The 18,351-nt window shown below is 34.0% G+C and overlaps 3 pseudogenes; all 3 read right to left on the minus strand.

The window, feature by feature from the left end:
• The window catches only part of LOC118966994 (lysine-specific demethylase 5D-like), a 105,816-nt pseudogene extending 98,892 nt beyond the window's left edge, over positions 1-6,924 (minus strand).
• Positions 6,925-11,008: 4,084 nt separating this feature from the next.
• Positions 11,009-12,131, minus strand: LOC140847559 (cytochrome b-like; annotated as a pseudogene).
• A 4,698-nt stretch (positions 12,132-16,829) lies between these two features.
• LOC140847580 (cytochrome c oxidase subunit 3-like) lies at positions 16,830-17,616 on the minus strand (annotated as a pseudogene).
• Between the last annotated feature and the right edge of the window lie 735 nt (positions 17,617-18,351).

The raw sequence follows: 18,351 nt of genomic DNA on the forward strand, positions 1-18,351 counted from the left end.
CACCATACAAAAAGTTAAAATAGATCAAAACCTGAATGTATGTCATGAAACCATAAAACTCTGTGAAACACATAGACAAAAATTCCTTAAATGTAAACACGAGCAACAATTTTGTTGTCGTCCCTCCCAGCACTGGGGATAAAGTGCTCCACACACGCGCCCACGTTGCCCGCATCCGCCTGCTGCAGCTGCTGATTGGCCAAACGGTTGGTGGCTCGGAGAACGTTAAAGAACTGAGGTAGGGTGAGAGAGATGGGCCCCCAGTGGATACAGTGAATCCACCCTCCGAGTCAGCTGGGGACATCAAAAGTGGAAGTCCAGCCGGTTTGAGGCCTGGGCACAGAGGAGGCAGTTTTCATTAAAGCTGTGGTTTCTAAATGATGGATGCCAACAAGACAATGGTTTAAAATTCCAAGAGAAATGTTCACTTTTCATCCTATTGTGTGGTGATGGCTTTTCAAAGGGCATCATAATGAAACCAAAGATGTTCAACAGTATGTCTCAATAAGTAGATTCCAGGTCTGTGAACCAAAAGCCTATTTGGGAGAACCAAAAGTCTCCCTCCTATGCTCTAGCGTATTATTCTATTTCATCCTTGTCCATATGCTTGCTCCCCTGAGTATTTTGGAATGAGATTACTAGAATCTGTTTCTTGAGGGGTTTTTTTTGGTATCAATAATCTACAATTACATGAGGAACATTATGTTTACTAGACTCCCCCCATCACCAAGCCCTCCACAAACTCCATTACAGTCACCATCCATCAGCGTAGTAAGATGCTGTAGAATCACTACTTATCTTCTCTGTGTTGCACAGCCCTCCCCGTGCCCCCCACCCACCACATTATACATGCTAATCATAATGCCTCCTTTCTTCCCCACCCTTTATCCCTCCTTTCCCACCCTCCTCCAGAGTCCCTTTCGCTTTGGTAACATTTAGTTAATTCTTGGTTCTGTGATTCTGCTGCTGTTTTGTTCCTTCAGTTTTTTCTTTGTTCTTATACTCCACATATGAGTGAAATTTGGTGCTTGTTTTTCTCCACCAGGCTTATTTCGCTGAACACAATACCTTCTAGTTCCATCCATGTTGTTGCAAACAGAAGGATTCCTTTTCTTCTTATGGCTGAATAATATTCCATTGTGTATATGTACCACATCTTCTATATCCATCTACTGATGGACACTTAGGTTACTTCCATTTCTTGGCTATTGTAAAAAATGCACTGAGAAACATAGGGGTGCATCTTTCTTTTTCAAACTGGGCTACTGTATTTATAGGGTAAATTACTAGGAGTGGAATTCCTGGGTCAAATGGTATTTCTATTCTGAGCTTTTTGAGGAACCTCCATACTGCTTTACACAATGGTTGAACTAATTTACATTCCCGCAAGCATTGTAGGAGGGTTCCCCTTCCTCCACAACCTCGCCAACATTTGTTGTTGTTTGTCTTTTGGATGGTGGCGATCGTTACTGGTGTGAGGTGATATCTCATCGTGGTTTTACTTTGCATTTCTCTAATGACTAGAGGTGTGGAGCATCTTTTCATGTGTCTGTTGGCAATGTGAATTAGTTCTTTGGAGAACTGTTTGTTCAGCTCTTCTACCCATTCTTAGTTGGATTATTTGCTTTTTTTGTTGTTGTTAAGGTGCATGAGCTCTTCATATATTTTGGATGTTAACCCATTATCAGATCTGTTATTTATGAATATATTCTCCCATATTGTAGGATGATTTTTTTTGTTCTATTGGAGGTGTCCTTTGCTGCGCAGAAGCTTTCAGCTCAATATAGTCCCACTTGTTCATTTTTGCTTTAGTTTTCCTTGCCCAGGGAGACAGATTCATGAAGAAGTTTCTCATGTTCATGTGCAAGAGATTTTTGCCTATGTTTTGTTTCCTAAGAGTTTTATGGTTTCATGACTTAGATTCAGGTCTTTGATCAATTTTGAGCTTATATTTTCATATGCTCTTTTTGTGTCCTAGTATGTGATCTATCCAGAAAATGTTCCCTGTGCCCTTGAGGTTATATGTATCCTGCTGATTTTGGTTTGAATATTCGCTAGATGTCTTTTGGGTCCATCTTTTCTAATGTATTTTTCAGTGCCCAGAATGGTAGTTTTTATTTTTTCTTCCAGGTACTCAGGTCTCTGACACACCATTATATAACCATTAAGGTAATATAGGTGAGTCTTCGGCAGCCTCATACAGAAATATGGACACTGAGAAGTGGTTTTTTAAGCATCATTAAAAAGACATCAAACACAAGCTGCAACAGGGAGTATCAAATCTAGGGAATAAGGAAAACATGACTCTAGAAATGCCATAGTATAATATTCTCAACATCCACTATTCAACAAAAATTGATTCCGGCAAAGAAACAAATGTACAACACATTATATTAAAAATGAATTAGTAGAAAGAGCCCCTGAGGAAGTACAAACATTGGACTTAAGCAACATTTAAGCAAGAAGGACTTAAACAAACTACTATGAACATGCTTAAAGATATAAAGCAATCCATGTAGAACTAAAGGAAAACAACAAATTCTGATCGAGTAGATAATACAATAAAGAGATACATGATATTTCCTTCAGTACATCAGTATAGACAGAAGGGACATTTTTTTCCTCATGATTCTCTGATCCCAAGAGAGCAAGATATAAATTAAGTGAATCCAGTTTTTGTTACTCCTTCTCTTTGACCTCACCTACCTTACTGAGGTTAACCTCCATTACCTTAGTCCTACCTTGAGTTTAAGTTTCCTACAAAGTCTCAGAGTAAGGGCCCTGTTAGAACTAGTTCCCTTGAAGCATCTTCAAATAATTAACTTGTGCTGCAAAAGCCTAATGTCTACAAAAAGTAATACTCCCTTCTTCATAAAGGGATAACTTTGTTATTTTGATATAAAACCTTTGACACTACATTCTTGGGGATTGATCACTTTTGCCAAAATAATTAAAAATTTCATACCTATATCACAAGTTAAAATCTTTCATTTAGTCCTTCATTATATAATATTTGCTTATAAGGTCCCATTTAGGTCTTATTTATGCATAATAATCTCAGTTTACCATCTTACTTGCATTGTTGATATAATTTTTATAAAAGTATATTCTATGAGGTAGTACTTCTACAGATTCCATCACCATTGCAGATATGGGGCTTGAAGAAGTTTAGTGATCTTCCCAAAGTTATAATAGAATAGGAGTTTGCCTCAGTTTTAATTTTTTGAGGATGCTTTCAATTGTCAAGCTGTGCCTATTGTTCCAAACCAGAGGTGATTTTACTCCTGTATGGCAATCTCAGAAGGGATCCTACTAAGCACTGATAATTCACAGGGCAGCACCCAACACATGTAATTACCCTCCCTAAATATCAAATTGAAAATGTTAGAAAACTTCTTCTGGACCTGTTTATCCAAATTCAATGTGCATAAAAATGAGGATTCTAGTTCAAATGAAAACTTTTATTCAGTATGTTCTGGTGATCCCAGAGATTCTCAATGTCTAACAAACTCCTATGATATTTTGAGGCTGCATATTCTCATCTCTGGACCAGTTTTTGAGTAGTAAGGCTATGGTCCTGTGTTCAAATGAGGCAGGTAGTCTGAATATGTAAACTGATATAATCTGAAACAAAATTGTCTTGACTTCAATTTTGGGAGACAAGGTATTCACTCATTGTGTAAGCTGTTCTGAAGTCATTGTTCAATTACTTTATACAGTTTTTCTTGAATTATATTGTATGATATACTTCTGAAAAGAGCATGTAGTTTTTTAAATATAAGAATCCTCCAGTAACACAAAATAATGTATTTCTGGAAAAGACTGTAGTAGGGAGAATGAGAGGCTTTCTGTAAATTATACTAATGTCCTAATCCCCAGAAACATTGACTATGATCATTTTTACATCAAAGGAACATTAAGCAGTCTTAACATAAGACTGTCTATGACTATATAGGTGGGATTAGCATAATCACCAAAGTCCTCTAAATATAGAAGAAGACAGAACAGCTGGAGTAAGAGATTTTTTTAAATGCTAATATGGCCTTGAATACAGACATGAGTCAAGGAAGGCTCACAGCCTCCATTTAGTAGAACCGGGAAGAAAATGAGTTCTCTCTTGGAGACTCCAGAAGGAACCTAGGTCTGCAGACATCTTGATTTTAGCCCACGGCCACTCATTTAAGGCTTCTCATCTCCCTAAAGGTAGGAGCATACATTTCTTTTTTTGGAACCCCTAGTGTGTTAATTTGTCATTGCAGCAATAGCACTGTAATCTAGACACATAACCAATAATATTTTTGAGGAAGGTTCTCAATTTATTCATTTAACTTCCTTTGTGTAATGGCATTTTGTGTTGAAATCCCACTATAAGTAGAAGAAAGCTAAAATCAGTTTGGCGATTCTATCCCATTAACTGTTTCACAGTATCACCCATTAGATTTATATCAATGTGGTTCTCACTTTGTGGTCTTTGAGCACTAATATAGAGAAAGTAGATCATTACTAAAATTAAATTCATACATTTTATTTTATTTAGGTGTCTAAATTTGTAATTTCCTTGGATATCTTAATGTTATTTCAAATATTCTTTTCATTTATGTATTTTCATCTTTCTCCCAAATTCCCTTTAATGTAAATGATTCAGTTACTGCTGACACTATACGTACATACATATATGCGAGTGTATTTATTTGAAAGAAAGTGAGTTAAAAGTATGAGCCCACATTCACATATATGTACGCCTGACCCATTAAAGCGTTCTTGGACACAAGAAAACATGTAACAACCCACATTTAATTTATTGCTACAGACATCCATATAATTTAGGTATATATCTGCAATTAAAATCAGAAAACATGAAACTGATGTCAGGAAGATTATTTTTTATAATTATATAACAAAATGATTAAAGGTTTTTGCCCTTTTTTGAATTGTGTACATAAGTGAACTCATGCAGTGTGTACTCTTATTTTGACTGACTTTTTCATAAATTTTTACATTTCAAAATGCCAAATTTGTTGCATGTTACTATATGACATGAATTAGCTAAAAGGAAAAAAAACTAATGATGCATAACTTAGAGTAGGATCTGGAGCATAAGTAGATATATCATGCCAGAAATTGTTAGGAAGTGCAGCTTTTCACAGAGTAGAAAGGAAAGTATTACTTATGGATGTAAAATTGAATTAATTAAGTGAAATCAAATTGGGGTAATTCACATTTGATAAACTGATTTTTTAAATTAGAAGATAAAACCACATATATAAATAGATAATTTAGACATAAGTGATTTAAAAAGAGATGTACAAAATGCACAATATTATGGATGAGCTTTAAACACCACGTAGAGATTCACTGCTGAATACAGGCTCATGGGGATAAAAACAAATCCCAAATGTTCAATCAGTTGATACCAAAGGAATTATATTCATTCGATTTAGGGAGGCTTGTGTAAATCCCTATATATATATCATATATCAGCAATACTACATTGTTAACTCATCAAAGTAAATAGCACTGAAGGCAATTTATAATAATCGACTTATTTTTGTTAAGTGCACATATTCTGAGTTTGGAGATTGCACTCATATTATGCTATTATTTAACTTAATTTCACATAACAGTTTTAGTTGATAGTGGCTATTTTTAAGTTCTGTTACAGGGAACTGAAGACTTTCAGAGAACGTGAATGTTGGTTCAGAAGAATGGTGAACCTGAAGAAAATTACTGGGTAAAATTATAAGCTCTGTTTTGAGGTATTCATTTGATCATGAAGATTGAAAAGACTTCTGAGTATGAAGGATAAATGCAATGAATGACATTGATCCTATTAATTCACTACCCTGTTAGTGGATTTGACAAAATCTAGGAAAGGGAAGATATATTGTAGAGCAATACAGAGTTATATAAGCAGGTAGCACTAAAAGTTTTCAAGACAAAAATTACTCAGTAGTAAAACATTAAGTGTATAGATCAATCCTTCACTTCAATGAATAAGCCTCTCACTCATGGAGGATTACATTATACAATGAGTAAACATATAACATGTAAAATATTTTTCATAGTAATAAAATGTAAAATATATTATTTTCTTCCTCATTTGTAAGATCATTTCATATTAGGAGAATTCATTTATTCATATATGTCTTTTCATGTGGAATCCATCTGGAGATATATTTGATAATCAATTTTAGCCAGTGACTACACTAGGCTTCAAAGAGACTGAGATGAATAAGACAATAAATATGCAGACCAGTTAAAAACACACAGTAACATGCTAGAGACTTTATAACTAGAAAAAGTAAATAAGAAACAGAAATAGAAAGAATGAGAGAATAAAAATGAAAACTGTGGTTTCATATTTCCTCTACTGGAATCATATAAATAACCTTAGTCATCAAAAGTAATTATTACTATATAAAATTTATGACTATTCTTCCCAGAAAAGTAGAGAATAAGTACTTGAAATGTTATATGTCATTTGAGAATAAATTACTATTAGTTAATCTGTTTGGAGTTTTCTAGAGAAATTTACAAGTTTTTCAGATTTAAGTTCGGGAAAAAAAGCTTGTGAAAGTAGGAAAATGTACAGAGGGGAAACTTGTCTATATACCAGACAGAGCACAGATACTAATAAAGTGAGTCAATTAACTTGTACATAAAAGGTGAAGTCAAAGAAATGGAAACTTCGGGAAATATATAAAGGGAGCGAGTTTTTCACAAATACATCAAAGAATATCAATTTTGGTTTCAAGGTTTTTAGCCCTGTAATCATGGATACTTCTTCAGCCCTAGGACAATTTGCCCTTTTACAGTTGGCGTCCCGAAGTATGCATTCAGTGCCCTCTTTATGTCTTTGTTCCTCAGGTTACAGATGAAGGGGTTCAGCATGGGCGTGACCACAGCGTACAACACTGAAGCCATTGCACTTGAACCTCTGGCTACAGTAGTATAAGTTTTATGCAATTACTGGACTTTGCTATATCTAGGGTTGAAATTGTTATGAACTAATTAAATTGAGGTTATCACTTATTAGTTTAAGGGTGCCTTTGTAAGGTGGACGCTACTTCTCTTGTCCTCTCCTACTGGAAGAAGTCTATGAATAGATAGAAACCGACCTGGATTACTCGGGTCTGAACTCAGATCATGCGGTACCTTAATTGTTGAACAAAGGAACCCTTAATAGCTGCTGCACCATTTGCATGTCCTGATCCAAAATTGAGGTAGTAAACCCTATTGTCCATATGGAGTCTACAATAGGATTGCACTGTTTCCCTGGGGTAACATTCCATTGATCAATAAATTGGTTCAACTAATAGATTATTTAGACTTGTTGGTCTGTATCTAGGCCGCTCGGAGGTTCTTTTGTTCTCCGAGGTCACCCCACCCATAATTGTCAGTTTAGGTAGTTAGATTTTATTCCTATTGGGCATATAATTATCTAGTCTTAAACTGATTAATTAAAGCTCCGTAGGGTCTTCTCATCTTATTTTATTATTCCTTCGTCTTCACGGGAGGGTCAATTTCACTCATTATAAGTGAGAGACAGTAAAACCCTCACTTAGCCATTCATACTAGTTCCTATTTAGAGAACAAGTGATTATGCTACCTCTGCACGGTCTGGATACCATGGCTGTTAAACAGCAGTCACTGGGAATGCAGTGCCTCTAATATTAGTTATGCTAGAGGTGATATTTTTGGTAAACAGGTGGGGTTTATGTTTGCAGAGTTCCTTTCATTTATTTCAATCCTTTCCTTTAATGTATGCCTGTGTTGGATGAACAATTTATTGAACAAAGTTTAATTTTTGGATTTAATTTGTTTTGTTGTTATCTATCAGTGGATTATCCACTCTGATTTAAACTTATGCAAGGAGATATATTTCTTGTTACTCATACTAACAGCATCTCTTCTATTTATCAATAGATTGATCCAATATGGACTTGGGAGTTGATTATAATTTTTGGTATGAGTTAGACTTTATTGCTGAGGTTGAACACTTAATTGATGGTTGCTTTGAAGCCAACTATGGTTAGTTATTTACTCTTTAATTAAGGTTGAATCCTGTTTCTAAAAAGCTGTACCTTTTTAGACTATTCTTAAAAGCTGCATTATAATTTTTAGTTTTTTAGGCAGATTTAAAGGTGAACTGATATTCATTTCTTGGACAACCAGCTATCACCAGGCTCATTAGGCTTTTCACCACGACCTGCATGTCTTCTCACTATTTTGCCACATAGACGAGTAAAATCTTTGAACTGCTTGGAGGTAGCTCTTCTGGTTTTGGGCTTTCTGGCCTAAGTTCTCTTTGTCAGATGTTTTCTAGTTAATTCATTATACAAAAGGTAGAAGTATTAATCTTTGCTATTTTGTACTATACATCCATCTTCCATCTTTCCCTTATAGTACTTTTTCTATAGTGTCAGTATAATTTCTATCACCTATATATTAAGTCAATAAATGTTTTAGTTTATGTGTTATGGTATTATATTAGGTATTAGCTGGGCTAGCATTCGTTCAAAGTTTTCATTAATATTGAAATCTCCTACGTGTAAGCCAGGTGCTTTATCTGAGCTATACCTTGGTTTATTCAAGCACATTTTCCAGTGTGCTTACCTTGTTATGGCTTATCTCTTCTTGTGCTTAATTTTTATTTAATATGTTTAATTGTTTTTAGACATCTGAAGATGATGACAGGTGGTGTGTGTGTGCTTCATGGTTTGATTCAATTAAGCTCTCTATTATCAATTTACTACTAAATCCTCCTTTAGTTCCTATTTTCATAAGAATATTCATTTTATTCCACCTTAGAATATGTAGTCCATTTCTTTGCAACCCATGGGCTGCACCTTGACCTAACATCTTTACGGTTTAATTATTTTGCTTACTGTGTTTCCTTTTTAGGGTTTGCTGAAGATTGCAGTATATAGGCTGTATTAGCCAGGATTGGTGAGGTTGATTGGGGTTTATTGGTTATACAACAGGCTCCTCGAGAAGGATATGAATCACTACTGAGTCCTTTGAGTTTTAACCTTTTGCTAGTAGTATTTTGGTGAATAATCTTGTTTAATAGATTATTTAAGTTTAAGACTAAGCCTAGTGGTGTATTTAGTCCCACTTTGAATCTTAGCTGCCGTGTGTTGGCTTAATTAAAGTCACTTTTGTAACATAGTTTTATTGCGTCCATGGTGTTTCACAGCTTGGACAGAGCTTAACTATTTGAATTAAATTTGCTTTAGAAGGCTTTATGCCAATTTTCTGTTAATTCCGGTTAATCATATGACCGCAGTGGCTGGCACGAAATTTATCAACCCAGGTATTATATAACTAAGCCAAACTTTTGTTTATGGCTTAATTCTTATCACTGCTGTTTTCCATGGGGTTGTGGCAAAGCAAGGTACTATTAGCTTTCTTAATGGTGTGATTAATACCGGCTCCTTTTAATCCTATATAATTTAAAAGGCATTCTCACTGGTAGGCGGGTACTTGCATGTGTAATTTTATTGATAATTAAGGGAAAGGCTGGAAACAAACCTATACGTTTATGGAGTGTGTGCAATCATCTAAGCATTCTCGGTGCTTTGCTTTAATTTTTAAGCTACATTAATTTAAATTTTAAAATGCATGTATTGGGAAAACAGTTTATATTGCAGGTACTTATAAGTAAATAATAGTTAATATAAATTTTAAATTTAGACATACTGTATTTTATTTAATCTGTAATGGGAGATAGGTATACACAGAATTCCCAGTCGTATGTGTTTGAGCGTCTAAGTGTTTTACAGGTAGGCAGAAAACTGTGTAACAGTATTTTAATTTACATACCTATGTACTACTTTTTTGTTCTGCATAGCACTCTTGTGTGCATGTTCTTGCTTTTGGGGTTTGACAAGATATTTAGTATACACAGGGTTGGGGAGATAAGGGGGGCTTGATATATCAAATCAATAGTGTAATTTTTTTATGTTTTAGTAAAATTGTTAAAAGTTGGATAATTGTAGTTTATGTTGAATTTCTGTTTGTATATGTTTAATTTGTTATTGGATGTTGTTATAAAGTGCTATGTCCTTGTGACCATTGACTGAATTACACCTTAAGTTTATTATGTACAACCATTAATATTCAGTTAAAGTCCAGCTGCAAGTTATCTGCCTCTATTAGGGCCTCAGATGGCCTAGTTGAACCTCGCATCCCCAAAATTTAAAAATACAAAGGGTGTGACAGCACAGTTATGTGTGAGCATGGGCTGATTAGTCATTAATCCATGGAGATGTCTTACTTAAGGGGAATGAATGAATGAGCAACTTAAATTACATGGCCCTGAAGTAAGAACTAGATGCTAGATATAGTTCACTGTACCTACTCCCACTCTAAATGGGCCCAGAGCAAGAAGAGACATGATTGTGGGCGGGTTGATGATTTCACACAGCATGATGATTAAGTGGCCTTCAGTGGTGGTGATACACATGTGGACTGCAAATGATTTGATTTAATGCGCTATGTACGATCATTGAATGTATGAACTATGGACTTTAATCATATAAATGTACTTGATTATATGCATGAGGCATATTAGTAATGCACGATTAAACATAACATGTCCTATGTACTATAATAATATAATGTACCTGCTTATATGCATGGAACATATCAATAATATATGATTAAATGTAGTATGTCTGATGTACTATAATAATATAATCTACTTGCTTATATGCATGGAGCATATCAGTAATGCATGATCAATTGCATATTCTTCATAGCATATTAGTATGGTATATGTACTTATACATGTGGAACTTTAATTGCTGTGTTGCTTAGTTTCTATGTACTAAAGTAAATGCTTTGGTTGTGTGTTTTAGGGCATTTTCCAGAAAATAGTTTATAAAGAATATTAGCTTTGGTGTTGATGGTGAGGCTGCTGTTTCTTTCCTGAATCACAGGAATATTTATAGCTCCCTTCACTGGTTTATAAGACCAGGGTATTAGATTACACTACAGAGACTCTTTATTTTATAAGGTTATTTTCAATAACACCTACAATTGGGATAACTTCTATAATTTGTGTGAAGTAGAGAATAGAGGCTATCTGCCTGATTAAAATGAAGGGGTGTTCTACAGGTTGTCCTCCAACTCAGGTTAATGTTAGGAGATCCACTACTAAGAGTCAAAATGCAATTTGGCTCAGAGCTCGAAATATTTTAGCTCACTGGTTTGAAGTATGCGTTATTGGAATTAGTACTAGTACAAGAATTGATCAAATTAGAGCTCATAAACCTCATAGTTTATTAGGAATTGATCATAGGATTGCATATGCAAATAGAAAATATCATTGTAGGTGAATATGAGGTGGTGTACTTAAAGGATTTGCTGAAGTACAGTTATCTGTGTCTCATAGCAGGTCCGGGAAAAATAAAACTAGAAATATTAATACTATAATTATGAGAAAAACCCTAGAATGTCCTCAGTTATGTTGACAGGTGAAATGTGATTTTGTCTGAATTAGACATGATTCCTGTTGGATTATTAGAATATGTCTCATGTAGGAACAGGAGATGAACTAGTACTAAACCAAGAGTGATAAAGGGAAGAATAAAGTGAAAAGCAAAGAATCGAGTGAGGGTTGCTTTACCTTCTGAAAATCCTCCTCAAATTTATTCTACTAGGCTTGAGCTGATGTAGCGGAAACTAGGTTTGTAATAACTGTTGCCCCTCAGAAAGATATTTGCCCTAATGGTAATACATAACCTATAAAGGCTGTTGCTCTGACTGCAAATAAGAGAATAATTCTTATATTCCATGTTCCATTATAAGCAAAAGACCGATAGTACATGCTGCATTCGATATTTATAAATAGGCAAAGAAAGAAGACGGATGCACCATTAGCATGTATGTATTGAATAATTCATCCATAGTTGACATCTCGACAGATGTATCAGATGAGAATGCAGTTGTTGTATCTGCTGTGTAATGTATAACTAGAAAGAGGTCTGTCAGAAATTGAAGAATTAAGCAAATGCCAAATAATTAACCAAAATTTCACTATATTGAAATATTGGAGGGGATGGGTAAATCAAAGAAGCTTTATTAATAATTTTGAATAGTGGGTGAGACTTTTGGATACTTGTCATTAGATTTTTGTTTAATTACAATGATGATTTTTCATGTCATAGATCATGGTTTGAGTCCATGTGAGAATAATAATGACATACATTGTATTTAAGTATTATTTTTGTGATTAGTTTTGTGGGTTTTTCTTCAAAACCTACTCCCATTTATGGAGGGCTTGGTTTAATTCTGGGTGGTGGAGTTGGGTCTGGTATTGTAATTAATTTTGGGTGATTTTTTTTTGGTTTAGTAGTCTTTTTAATATATCTAGGAGGGATGTTGGTTGTCTTTGGGTATATGGCAGCTGTGGCTATTGAAGAGTATCCTGAATTTTGAGTATCAAATGCTGTTGCATTTAGTACCCTTATTGCAGGTGTAGTGATAGAGATGTTTTTAGTGTTTTTTTATGTCAGATGATGATGAGTTGAGTATTATTTTTAAGTTTAATGGTCAGCGTGACTGAGTTATATATGATACTGGAGATTCTGGATTTTTTTAGTGAAGAGGGTATTGCTGCTTTACATAGCTGTGGCACTTGATTTGTTGTTGTAACAGGATGATCATTGCTGATTTGTGTTATTATTATTATGGAGATTACTCAAGGAAATTAGACCATAGGAGTAAAATGATTGTTACTATAAATTATAAGAATTAGAGTTTGACTAGGCCATTTTGGTTTCGTTTTAGTAGGGAGGCTTTTACTTGGGTATGTGAAGTAGATTTGGATAAGACATTTTTTAGTCAGAATAGGTCTAGAAGGAGGGATGCTGCTTTTCAGCTTGTTGCTAGGATTCATGATGGTCATGAGTGGTGAATGACTATGGGAAAATAGCTTAGTAAATTTGACATTTTAACTATATTTTAAGGTTTTTTATAATATAAATTTTGAGATCAATTACATTTCTAATGCTTGAGCAAAGCCTAATGGTGTAATTATTCAGCCAGTGAATTTTAGGTAATAGGGCATGGTTATTTGGGAAAGTGTTATTGGAGGGATATTGCTAGATAGTAAGAATCCAGCAAAGATGCTTTCTAATATCAGGCACTTAATTAAATTTATTAGTATTCAGTTATTTTTGTTAATGTGGTTTAAGGTAATGAATTGAGGCTGTGAAGTAGTACAAAGAATACAGTTCGAGTCCTGTAAGCAGCTGTTAGGAAGGTAGCTAGAAGAGTCATAAGAAGGGCTCAGGCACTTGTATATGACATGTTAGCAGTTACAGTGATAAGATCCTTGAAGTAGAATCCTGGGAGAAAGGGCATTCCTGTTAAAGCTAAGCTTCCAAAAATGAGAGTGGAAGTAGTAAGAGGTAGAACATTAAATGGACCTCCTGCTTTTCAGATATCTTGTTCATCATTTAGGTTGTGAATGGTTGACCCCGAGCATATAAGTAATATAGCTGTAGAAAAAGCATGGGTGCAGATATGTAGGAAAAGTAAGTGTGGTTGGTTAATACCAATAGTAACTATTATTAGACCAAGTTGACCTGAAGTTGAGAAGGCTACAAATTTTAAAAATATCATTCTGGTAAGAGCACAAATAACTGTAAATAGGGTTGTAATAGCCCCTAGGCATAAGGTTGTTGTTTGGACTATTTTGGTTTTTTTCTATTATAGGGTAAAATCAGATTAAAAGTAACACATCTGCAACAAACATTATGCTAGAGTGAAGTAGTTCTGATATGGGAGTTGGTCCTTCTATAGCAGAAGGAAGTCAAGGGTGTAGGCCAAATTGTGCAGATTTTCTGGTGGCAGGTAGTAGTAATCCTATTAAGGGAATATTTGTACTCTCAGAATTAAGGATGAAAATTTGCTGAAATTCTCATGAATTTAGATTGGATTGAAATCATGCCATAGTTACAATTAGTCCAAAATCTCCATTATGATTATACAAGTTTGATTGCATAGCAGCAGTATTTGCATCTACTTGTTTATATCATCAGCCAATAGGCAGAAAGGACATGATTCCAACCCCTTCCCAACCAATAAAAACTTGAAAGAGATTATTAGCAGTACTTAAAATTATTGCTGTAATTAAGAAAATTAGTGCATAATTATAGAATCAGTTAATATGGGGGTCTGATTCAGTGTATCATAGAGAATTCTATAATGAACCATGTGATAAAGAGTGCTATTGGTGTGAATATTATGGAGAAATAATGTCATTTAAAGCTTATTATTATTTTTATAGTTTGGATTGTTATTCAGTGACAGTTATAAATTACTGTTTCTTCATCTGAGTAAATAAATGTTGAAGGAAGTGTACTAATGATAAAAGCAAGTGCAACTAAATTTTTTATGTATGAAGGGTAGTTTTTGTTTTTATACATACTGATAAAACTATTTAAGATGGGTATAACTAATATTGTTAATGTTATGAGTAAAGAGCATACTAGGATATTAATTACTTTTATTTGCAGCTGCACTGATTTTTTTATTCCTGTGACCAGTAGATAGCTATTACCCTTACAAGTCCGAAAAAGACACATTTTATACATGGAAGCATGAATTAGCAGTTCTTGCATGTTTTTTTTTGGTAGATAAGAAGCTAGAATCTTCTATTATCAGATTCAAAATTTGATTTTTTTGTTAAACTATATTTACAGTAAAGTGAGCCTAGGACAATTTTTTGGTTTATTGATAGTATTAGAAGAGGTAATATGTGTAGAGCTATTAGAGTGTTCTCTTTCATGAAGGACGGACTAATATTATTAATGTGATGTGTATATTTACCTCATTGAGTAGATATTAATATACATGAAGGTTAAATTGCTGTAATAATGTTATTAGTTTCTATTAGAACTATAGTAGCATTGGATCATGAAAATGTTGCTGTTACTATAAATAGTTCTCCAATTAGATTAATGGTAGGTTGTAAGACTAAGTTTGTCAGGCTTGCTAAAAGTCATCAAGTGGCTATTAGTGGTAAGAGTGTTTGTAGTCATGCTAATATTATAGTTAAGACTAAGAATTTATTCATAGTTTGTGTTACCAAGACAAAATAGCATGAATGATGTTAGACCATGTGTGACTGAATATAAGAGCTGTGGCCCCTATGCATGGCATTTGGATTGAAATTGCTGTAATTACAAGTGCTATTTGACTTACAGATGAGTAGGCAATTAGTTATTTTAGATCAGTTTGATGTAAACAGATGGAGCTTGTTATGATTATGCCTCATAAAGTATTAGGAATGGATAGGCTATGAAAGTTGTTGTTGGTTCTAGGATAATAGTAATAATAGTATTCCATACCCTCCAAGCTTTAGTAGGACTACTACAAGTACTATTGTCCTGTGATAGGAGCCTCAACACAAACTTTGGGTAGTCAAAGGTATAGACCATACAATGGTATTTTTACTATGAATTCTTTTATACATGCTAGTCAAATTACTATATTGAATGAAGAGTCATTTATACATTTTGCTCAATATTGTAGTACAAGAAGATTGAGAGTTCCTGTTATATTCTGAAAGTACATTAGAGTTACTAAAAAAGGAAATGAGTCAACTATTGTATAGAAGAGAAAGTAAAATCCTGCGTTTAAATGTTCTGTTTGACTTCCTCAGCATGCGATGATAACAAGGGTTGGCACTAGTGTTGCTTCAAATAGAATATAAAATATGATGAATTCAGAGGAAGTGAATGCTATAGGTTTTGGAGTGTGATCAATATAGTAGTAGATAATTTTTTTTAGTTTAACATTCATTAGATAAGTGAGCTTGGCTGGCTATTAATATTAGTGGTAAAAGTCATGTTTTCAATGCCAGTGGAGGTGCTGATAAGGGATCAGAAAAAAGTCAGATCCCAAAAAATCAGTGAGAACTTTAAGTTAGTTTTATCACATTGGTTTAAGGTACCTAGAGATGTGAGACTAATCAACATGCTGTAGGATGTAACATTAGTCCATATTATATTTTTTTGACAGTCATATTAGGGTGATTAGTATAATTGAAGGGGTAATTAATTTTAACATTGAAGAAGATTTAGATTTTTTACATAATCTGTACCATATATATTAGATAGTAAAACTACTAGGGATAGGCCTAAGGCAGCCTCACCTGCTGTGAAAACTAGTAGAATAACAGGAACTATACTAAGTAGTGTAAAATGAGTGTTTAAGATTGTAATAGCTAGTATGACAAATAAGGATAATATCATACCCTCTAGACATAATAGTGATGATATAAGATGTGACTGGTATATTAATATTCCTATAAGGGAAACAGTAAATGCCTATATGATGTTAATATATACAAAAGACATTTGATAGATGTAAATATATCAAAATCTAATGAGTTGAAATCACTTATTTTTGTTAAACTAGCTATCATGTTCAGCTCATTCCAAGCTTTTTTGTGTTCCTTCATAAGCCAGGCTGATGGCTAGGAGTAAGATAAGCAATAAAGCTATTGTAAACATTATTTTAGGTGGTTTTCTGTGATGCTAAGGGAAGTGGAAAAAGTAGTGCAATTTCTAGGTCAAATAGTACAAATGTAATTGCAATTAGGAAGAATTTCATAAAGAAAGGGCAGGCATGCTGATCCTATAAGGTCAAATCCACATTCATAAGGGGTTACTTTTTATGAATATGTGTAGTTGTGTGAGTCAGAAAGCAATTAAGATAAGTAAGGATGCCAGTAGGGTATTAGTTATTATAGCTAATAATAGGCATATTATTTTCTTTTGGAATTTTACCAGAGCTTGCAGATTGGAAGTCAACTATACTGTATGTACCAAGAAAACAGGAACCTCACCAGTAAACAGAGAATATAGGAATAATCATACTACATTTATGAAATGTCAGTATCAGGCAGCAGCTTCAGAACCAAAGTATGGTTAGATGTAAAGTGATGTTTTAGTTGTCGCAGGAGACATAAAACTATAAAGGAAGATCTGAAAATAACATGTAGTTCATGAAATCTATCAGTTACAAAAACTGTAGAGCTATATACCCCATGAGAGATTGTGAAAGGGACTTCATAATATTCACATACGTGAAGAAGTGAAAATAGATGCCTAAGAGAATTGTAACAGATAGGGCTTGAAGTATGTGATTTCGATTCCCTCCTATTAAGCTATGGTATATGCTCAAGTAACTGAAACTCCAGAGGCTAAGAGAATGGATGTATTAGGTAGTGGAACTTCTAGCAGATTCGGTGGATTAATGCCTGTGGGGGGGATCAACATCCTCCTAGTTCAGGAGTGGACACTAAACTTGAATGGTAAAATGCTCAGAAAAAGCTTATAAAGAAAAATAAGATTATGAAATATCAAAGCCCCTTTTGAACTGTTAGTTTATGATGACCTTGGAAAGTACTTTCTTGTACAACTTCATGTCATCATTGATATATTGTTAAAATGTTTGTTATAGTCCTATAGATAGGAGAATTACAGAGTTATAATGGAAGCATATTGCAAGACCAGATGTTAAAATAGTGGATAATGCACCAGTTAAGTGCCAAGGGCTTGGGTTCATTATATGGTTGAAGTGAGTTTGATTCATCATGGGTTATCATGTAGATAAACCTAACTAGTGAGGTAGTTAGTTGTAAATAGGATTACAATAATGAAAGTAGTTGTTGCTGCAGTTAGGCTGACTATATTAAGGCTAAGGTTGCACTTCCAATTAAGTGTGTTAGTAAATGACCTGTAGTAATATTAGCTGTTAATCACACTACAACTGCAATAGGTTGAATAAATAAACTGATTGTTTCAATAACTACTAATATAGGAATGAGTGGGGTTGGTGTGCCTTGAAGGAAGAAATGAGCTATAGATACTTGTGGTTTGTGCTGGAACCCTGTAATAACTGTTGCTACTCCTAAGGGAATAACTATACCTAGGTTTATTGATAAATGGGTTGTAGCTGTAAATAAGTGAGCTAAATGGCTCAATAAGTTTGTAGAGGTAATAAAAGTAATTATTGACATTAGCATTAAGGCTCAGGTTTGTCCTTTTGATTATTTATAGATATTATTTTTTTAGATGCTTGTTGCAGTAATCATTGTTGAATAGATACAACACGATTAGTAATTAGTCATTTTGATGTTGGAAATTAAATGGTTGGAAACAATAATAATTATAATAAAAGGAATTCCTATAATCATTGGGGTAGTAAAAGAGGCAGATAAATTTTCATTCACTTTTCTTCTCAATGAGTGGTGTTTTTGTAATGTGTTTTTATTGTAGTTTCTATGCTTTGAGGGTATTAACATTTGGATATTTTCATTGAAATAAAATA

Source organism: Manis javanica, chromosome Y (assembly GCF_040802235.1).
Source record: "Manis javanica isolate MJ-LG chromosome Y, MJ_LKY, whole genome shotgun sequence".
In the NCBI taxonomy this organism is placed as follows: Eukaryota; Metazoa; Chordata; class Mammalia; order Pholidota; family Manidae; genus Manis; species Manis javanica.